Here is a 7,172-nt window from a genome sequence, read left to right as displayed (position 1 = left end):
GTCCAAGCGTCAATCCACGGTATCACGCTCGAGTGCTGAAGCGGAATACCGTGCAGTGGCCAACGCTGTTGTTGAGTGCTCTTGGTTACGACAACTTCTTCAGGAGCTGCGTCATGACGTGTCCAAGGCTAAAGTGGTGTATTGTGACAACATCTCTGCCGTCTACCTCTGCACAAATCCCGTTCATCATCGTCGCATGAAGCATATTGAGTTGGACATTCACTTTATGTGTGAGCAGGTGGCTCTTGGGCGAATTTGCGTCTTGCATGTACCCACCGCTCAGCAATTTGCCGATGTCATGACCAAGGGGTTGCCGACGTCCACCTTCGAGGCGGTCCAGTCTATGCGTCACCAATGAAGTATCGAGTGTTGATTATGATTGTATCAATGTAGATTTGGTATGTTAGGATTGTGTTTTAGTCTTAACTAGCCAGACCACCTCTTATCTACATATATGCCTACGAAATCATCAATCATACTGTGCATTGCAAAATGTTCATAGTCTACAATGAGAAACCGGAGCAACATCCGGTCTAGTCTTTGTAAAATCTCCATGTTGAGTAACGTGATTGTATTAGAAAACATAGGTTAGATTAGAAAATATTCTGGCTTACCTTGTACTTCAAATAGATCATGTACTCATATATATATATGCCCACGAGGTTCAAGCAATACAATGACATATTCCACCAAATCTCTCTCTCCCTTCTAACATGGTATCTATCGCAAGTCGATCCTAAACCCTAGCCGCCGCCGCTTCCGCACCTGCGTGCTGTCCCCGGGGCGGTTGGCCTCCATGACCACCGCCGGGGGCCACACCGCCCGTACCTAGGGTTCTCTTCCGGTCGTGTTGACTGGCTACCCTAGAGAGTCTTTTCCCCGAGCCTTGCTCTGGGATTTTTTCCCTCCCACCGGTCATCTTGATCGCGCGGTTTCTTTTTGATTTTCTGATCTATTCTTGATCGGTTTGCGTCGCCCACCATCGCCGTCGACCCCGAGCGCCTCTACTCCGACCTCGGCGTGACCCGCCGGCCTCTCCTCCGACCCGGCGGCCACGCGCTCCGAGACGGCCCGTCAGGGCTAGCTGTCGTCCGCGCGTCGGTCCGCCCATCGCCCTGCGTCGGCCGTCACCGCCCTGCTCCGACCGGGACTCCTGCATCACCCGACCCGGCGGCCTTGCGCCATGCAGCGGCCAATCATAGCCGCCCTGCCGCCTGCCGTCGTCGGCTTCATCTCGGACTCCGCCGCCACCCCGTCTCCACCGAGCGGCGTCCCCGACCTCGCGCGCGATTGGATTGATCACCCGCCCACCATCGCGAACCGCCTCATCTACGTCGTGCGACCGACCCGGCCCGTCGGTTGCGCGCGCCTCCGCAGGTCCCGTGAAGACCGTCCCTGAGTTCAGCGTGTCCCTCCACCAATCGAGCAACGGGCTGCCGCTGCGTTGCCCCGTCGGGCCACAGCGCCGCCCCGTGGTTCTTCTACCGGCTGCACCGATCCGCGTCACCGCTGCATCGCCCTTTGGACCGTAGTGCCGCGGCCCGCGGTCCACCGCCGCCCCGAGGCCGTCCGCTCCTGGTCGTCCCCGTGGCCACACCGACCCTCGCACTGCCGCTGCGTCGCCTCGTCGGGCCATAGCGAGCGTGGCACACAGTCCACGCAGCCGTCCCGAGGCCGTCCCCGTGGTTGCACCGGCCCGCACTCCTTCGCCGCGCTGCCCCTTCGGGTTGTCGCGCCGCGGCCCACAGTCTCCACCGCCGCCCCGAGGTCTTACCGTCGTCGCCCCGACCTGCCCACCGCCGCTGCGTCGCCCCTTCGGGCCATAGCGCCGCGGCCCGCGGTCCACTCCGCCGTCACCGCGCGTCGACCTCCCGTGGTATGCGCCGCGTCGTCTCCCTTGGCGCGGGAACGCCACCGTCCGTGCCGGTCTTCGTCACGTTGTCAGGGTTTTCCGCCTACTTCGAGCACCGCCGCCGCGCTCCTAATCAAGCCGCCGCCGCCGTCGCTACCCCGTAGCCGCCGCAGCCGCCCGTCCACCTCCTTCGTCTTCATCCAGCACCAGCCCGTCGTCAACGTCACCGTCATTTACCCCGACCACTTCGTCTACTCCGACCACCGTTGGTGACATTGGCCCCGCGCCGTTGGACGCCACAACCTTCGTCGAGTTCTTCTCTGCTGGCCCTCCGACTTCTTCGACATGGCGTACAGCTCGTGCAGGTCCTAGTCGCCCGGTGCTAGCAACACCGCCGCGTGCCTTCGTCCACGACGTGTTCCCGGGCCTGGCAAGCCTGGTGCGGCGCTTCGTCAACTTCATCTTCGTCCGTCTACGCATGCCCAGTGCTGGCAACATCGGTGCGTGCCTTCGTCTACGATGTGTCCCTGGGCTTGGCAAACCTGGCGTGACGCGTCGTCAACAACATCTCCTTTCCGGCGCACCACTACTTCGACACCACTGCGCCCATGCTAACTCGGCGCCCCCTTGCGCCTGGCTCCACGGAGACTTTCTCGACACCGGCCACCCCGACTCGACATCGACCACAACATTCTTCGCACGGCTACCTCGACCACGGCTCCACCACCCATGCTCTCGGCTACATCGGCAAACGGCACAAAGGGCTACCGCCTTGCTTGAGCAACCTCGTCGGTTTCCACTCCAGCCACGACTTTCGCGATGCATCGACCATTACAACTGTGGGGGGTGTTTGTCGGCTTGCCTTCGGATTTTTCTCCAGTCTCACCGTCTGCGTCGCTACCGTTGTGACTGCGAGGGATGTTGAGTAACGTGATTGTATTATGAAACATAGGTTAGACTAGGAAATATTCTGGCTTGCCTTGTACTCCAAGTAGATCATGTACTCCTATATATATGCCCACGAGGCTCAAGCAATACAACGAACTATTCCACCAAATCTCTCTCTCCCTTCTAACACTCCACATTGGACAATGATGGCACTGTGGAGTATTTCTTTTGTTGATAAAAAAGGATATACACCTGCTAGCAAGCTCGCCTAAAGCAGCAGAAAATAGCCCCTGCATCTTGCAGCTAAGAGGGGGAAATACTGGTATGGAGCTTGATCGGTTCATGCCAAGTCCATATCTCAAACAAATGATGTTTACTTAACTACGTAGAGGGAATGAAGGTCACGAGCTCATGGCTTGTCCCTGCTATTATTGTACTATCAGTCAGTTAAATCTTGGATAGGAATAGCTACCTGTGCCATGTGCTGTGATAAGGACAATGTCAGAGCCCAATTGCTGCACTGGTAAGCTCAAACACTTGACAGGATGATATATGAGGCTTGTGAAAAATGCTAGAAGCAACACAGAACAATGGCTTTGTATAGCCTTGTATAGTCCTATTTTCTAGCTACCTAGCTCTTAGTTTGATAGTCTGTACAAAAAACCATAAAATCTTTACAAATACACGCAGAAACGCAGTACAATAGTACTGTTTCCCGTCAAAAAAGGGAAAAAAATATTTTCCATTTTCCTCTTATTTCTTTACCTTTTCCCCATCAAATTAGATGTAGTAGTTTGCACTTCAAGAACTACAGCAGGAGCAGTACACGCTCCTATTTTTCTCATTGCATTTGACCATGGGTTCTAGCTTGGCATCAGGGACAAACTACAGGGGGACATCAATCGCTCTCGCCTCTCAGTGATTCCACTTGTTATGCAACTTGTGATGATTGGGCCCAAAGAGAGACATTGGCTATATGTACATCAATAATGCTCCAGGTTCCACTCCAAAAAAAAAAAAAAAACTCCAGGTTAGCCAGCCATGTCGACCAAGTGACTATGATGATATCCTACAGGTGGTTAGTGACATTGACAGCATATCTGGTCCAGCATCTAAACACAGCAGGTAGAAGAAGAAGAGAAAAGGTCTCTCTGGATTATTGTACTGGACTTGTTAATTTGTGCCGTTATGAGTTAGTATTTTTGTATATCTTCACCTGTCTGTTCATGTACTTATTTACATAAAAAAGATCCATCTGGGTGTTTATTATAGAATGATAGATGCATGACACGGATAAACATTTGAGCTATAATAGATAGTAGTACTTCTCAGTGGTTTCAATTCACACAGAAGAGTAGTCATCTTCGTTGCTAACACTAGAGAGAAAAAAACCTAGTTTTCTGTCCAAGTACTTATGGAGAGGCGTTCGCTTGAATTGCAGGTGAAACTGGCCACTCAGATCAACATATATATCATAATCAACAGCCGACATGCACAGTCAGCGCCGAAGACCACAACAATTTTGGAGAAGCTATGGCAAGCGTTGTTAAAAGTTAGGAAAAGATGCTCAGTATGGGAAGCTATCATCAATAACAGTTGGATATCCAAAATCAAACAACTGTCAGACACCCAGGGTTCTTCGGGATTACATTGCTCTCTGGCAGTCGCTGCACAATTAAATTTCTATGATCACTGACAACATCTCTTGGAAATGGACGTCCGCGGCCAATATTCAGCGGGGAGTGCTTATCTGATTCATTTCCAGGGGCTCATTCGCTCTAGATTGGTCGATCTGATCTAGAAAACGAGTGTGTCCCCCAAGCCCAAGCTTTCAGCATGGATTGCGATGCAAGGTCGACAAACTAACCAGACGTGGATTGGTCGGTCTGATCTGGAAAACAAGTGTGTGTTACAACCCAATCTGCATCCCCAATGCCGCTGCCACGGCCACCCTGAAACTTATCTACACATGTCTCGCAGCCACTTCAACTGACCTCTATCATTAGCGCCTAGCGATGCAGAGGGTGCAGCTGTGTTCTTGGTGGGAGAATGGTTATGCTTCAGCTCAGCCGTCGAAACTCATTTCTCTAAGGAGTCAAATCCGTTGTGAAATAAGGAAAGAGAAACGAAATGCCACCACAGTCCCCGTCCGGTGGACAATTAATCTGGAATGAAAGGAATGGCTGAATCTTCCGCGACGAAGCAAAGAGCACATATGCCTCCTTCCATCATATCAAAGATGACGTTGCTGTTTGGAAGCTGGCTGACCTTGAAGGGTGCGGCCATGTTCTAATCTGACTCCCATGGCGACGAGCCTGACAAACTTGGTAAGGCATGCCCTTCTACGACAGGAAAGAAGACTTCTGCTGAAATTGTGCCACATAATACATTCGTCAACCCAGCCTTTTTAGAGTTTTGCTAGAATATTGTGGTTTTGTTTAAACCACGGTTTTATGTTTTATATTTTTGGTTATGCTTCGCATAAACAAATACACCAGTTTCATAAACCGTAGTACCATGTATTCAGATCTTTACTGCATGTGCCTCACTTCCTTGAGATCCTCGTTCTTCTTTCTTGAGCTGGGATATATGGATCACAACACTAGAAGAAAAGAGATACATCCAAAACATTTTGGCCCGAACGAAAAAAAAACCATCATGGAAGTGTAATACTGAAATATTCAATTCTGAACCCGAGCTCATCTACACCAGGTGAATAGTAAAATAAAAAAATATTAAAAAATATCTGTTTTTTTGCGTGCAAGATGCTTAAGCGCGTGATGTCCGTGAAAATTTTCAGGGTGTTGGCAAAAAATCGCCACGAGCTCCTCGAATGTCCAAACTAGGACAAATTTTGCACGAACAACATGCACAGGAGCATCTCGTACTCCAAAAAAATCAGTTTTTTTTGCTATTTTTGTCGATTTTACTGTTCATAGGAGAAGCATAAGAGCTCGGGAGCCAAAACGCCGTGTCCTGAAAACACGTATTATCAAGGATGTGGTGGTCACCTACTTTTATGATAAAAAAAATTATGACTGAAAATGGAATTTTTCGTCCTACGTGGACCGGCGGCGCACCTGCATGACATTCTTTAGGTCTTTCATGATGTAAAATAATCGTGGTAGAAGTGAGGACAGGAATTTTTTAGGATCTCTTGGATCAATTCTGCCCTGCACATGTACAGTGGGTGGTCGGACCCGAGCGAGATATAAGGTAGTTTATGGGATCTCACATGTTGTGTGCAAGCCTTCACATTATCGAACCCGAGCGATCGATTGACACTCGTGCACGGTAGTTGTAGCCCCCGATCTAACGATCGAGGCTTGTGCGCGGAAGTAGTTACACGTACATTGGAGGCCCATGTTGCATATGCGCAAGATCGAATTTGCATACAAGAACCCGATCGATAGATGCGAGTCTCTCTCGCTAACTAGTCTGTTGCTGTGCGGCGTACGATAATTGGAGAAGCCGTATGCGCTGCGATCGTGAGTGGTATGCGTTGCGATTGTGGGTGGCGTTGCCATCGTGTGCGGTAGTGTAGGAGGCCTTCGTATGCGCAAGGGTAGTTGATGTGTTTGCATTGCGAGGAGCTCCCACGCTTGTTGCGCCCTTGCGTGTGATATGTACAAAGTTGACAACCGATTATTGAGTAGTCTCTCTCGATGTACAATACCCTATTGCTGGCGTGAAGTACCCCTGCCACATCCAGTTGCCTCTCGATGCACATGACCCCATTGCGGCAGTCTTGTGGTATCCCCGCCCCAGCCGATTGGCGCTCGATGAACAAGACTTGGTTGTGCGATATACACATTAAATTTGTTGCCTCTTGATGACCAGTGTCTCGTTATAGGTTCGCCTTTGCTACGTACCCTCACCGACCTGTGCAATCGTCTATTGCGTCTACTCCGTTACTGCATGTGTAACAATATACCCCAGCCGGTCGGCTGTTGCTCACCATCAGACATTGCCTTTCGGTGTATAGTAGCCTTGGTCGTATGCGCGAGTACTTTGCACGATTGTTCAAGACCACGACCATACGTATGTACTATGTACTAGGTCCGTAGTTTTACAACGTGGCCATACATGTACACGATTTAAGATAGGACTTCGATATCCCTATAGTATGATGACCAGCCGCCCCGCCTCGCCTAGCCTAGGCGATTAGGCGACACGGGCGGCAGCCCCCAACCGTGCCGCTGTCAGTCCTCCCTCCTCCAGCTACCCCCCCTCGCCGCCGTCGGAGGCCACCACCGGGTGAAGCCCGCGCCATGGCGGCGGCGACGGGGTCTCCCTCCGTGGCGCGGCTCTCCTCGCGCGGGGCCCTATGGCTGGCGGCCGCCTCCTAGTGGTTCATCGGAGCCCCTCCCGACGCCCCGGCGGCCGACGGCGCTCCTCCTAGTTGCGGATCCGGTGGCTCCCTCCCCCCCCC

Source organism: Triticum dicoccoides, chromosome 2B, assembly GCF_002162155.2.
Source record: "Triticum dicoccoides isolate Atlit2015 ecotype Zavitan chromosome 2B, WEW_v2.0, whole genome shotgun sequence".
In the NCBI taxonomy this organism is placed as follows: Eukaryota; Viridiplantae; Streptophyta; class Magnoliopsida; order Poales; family Poaceae; genus Triticum; species Triticum dicoccoides.
Note: the sequence above shows the minus strand (reverse complement) of the source record.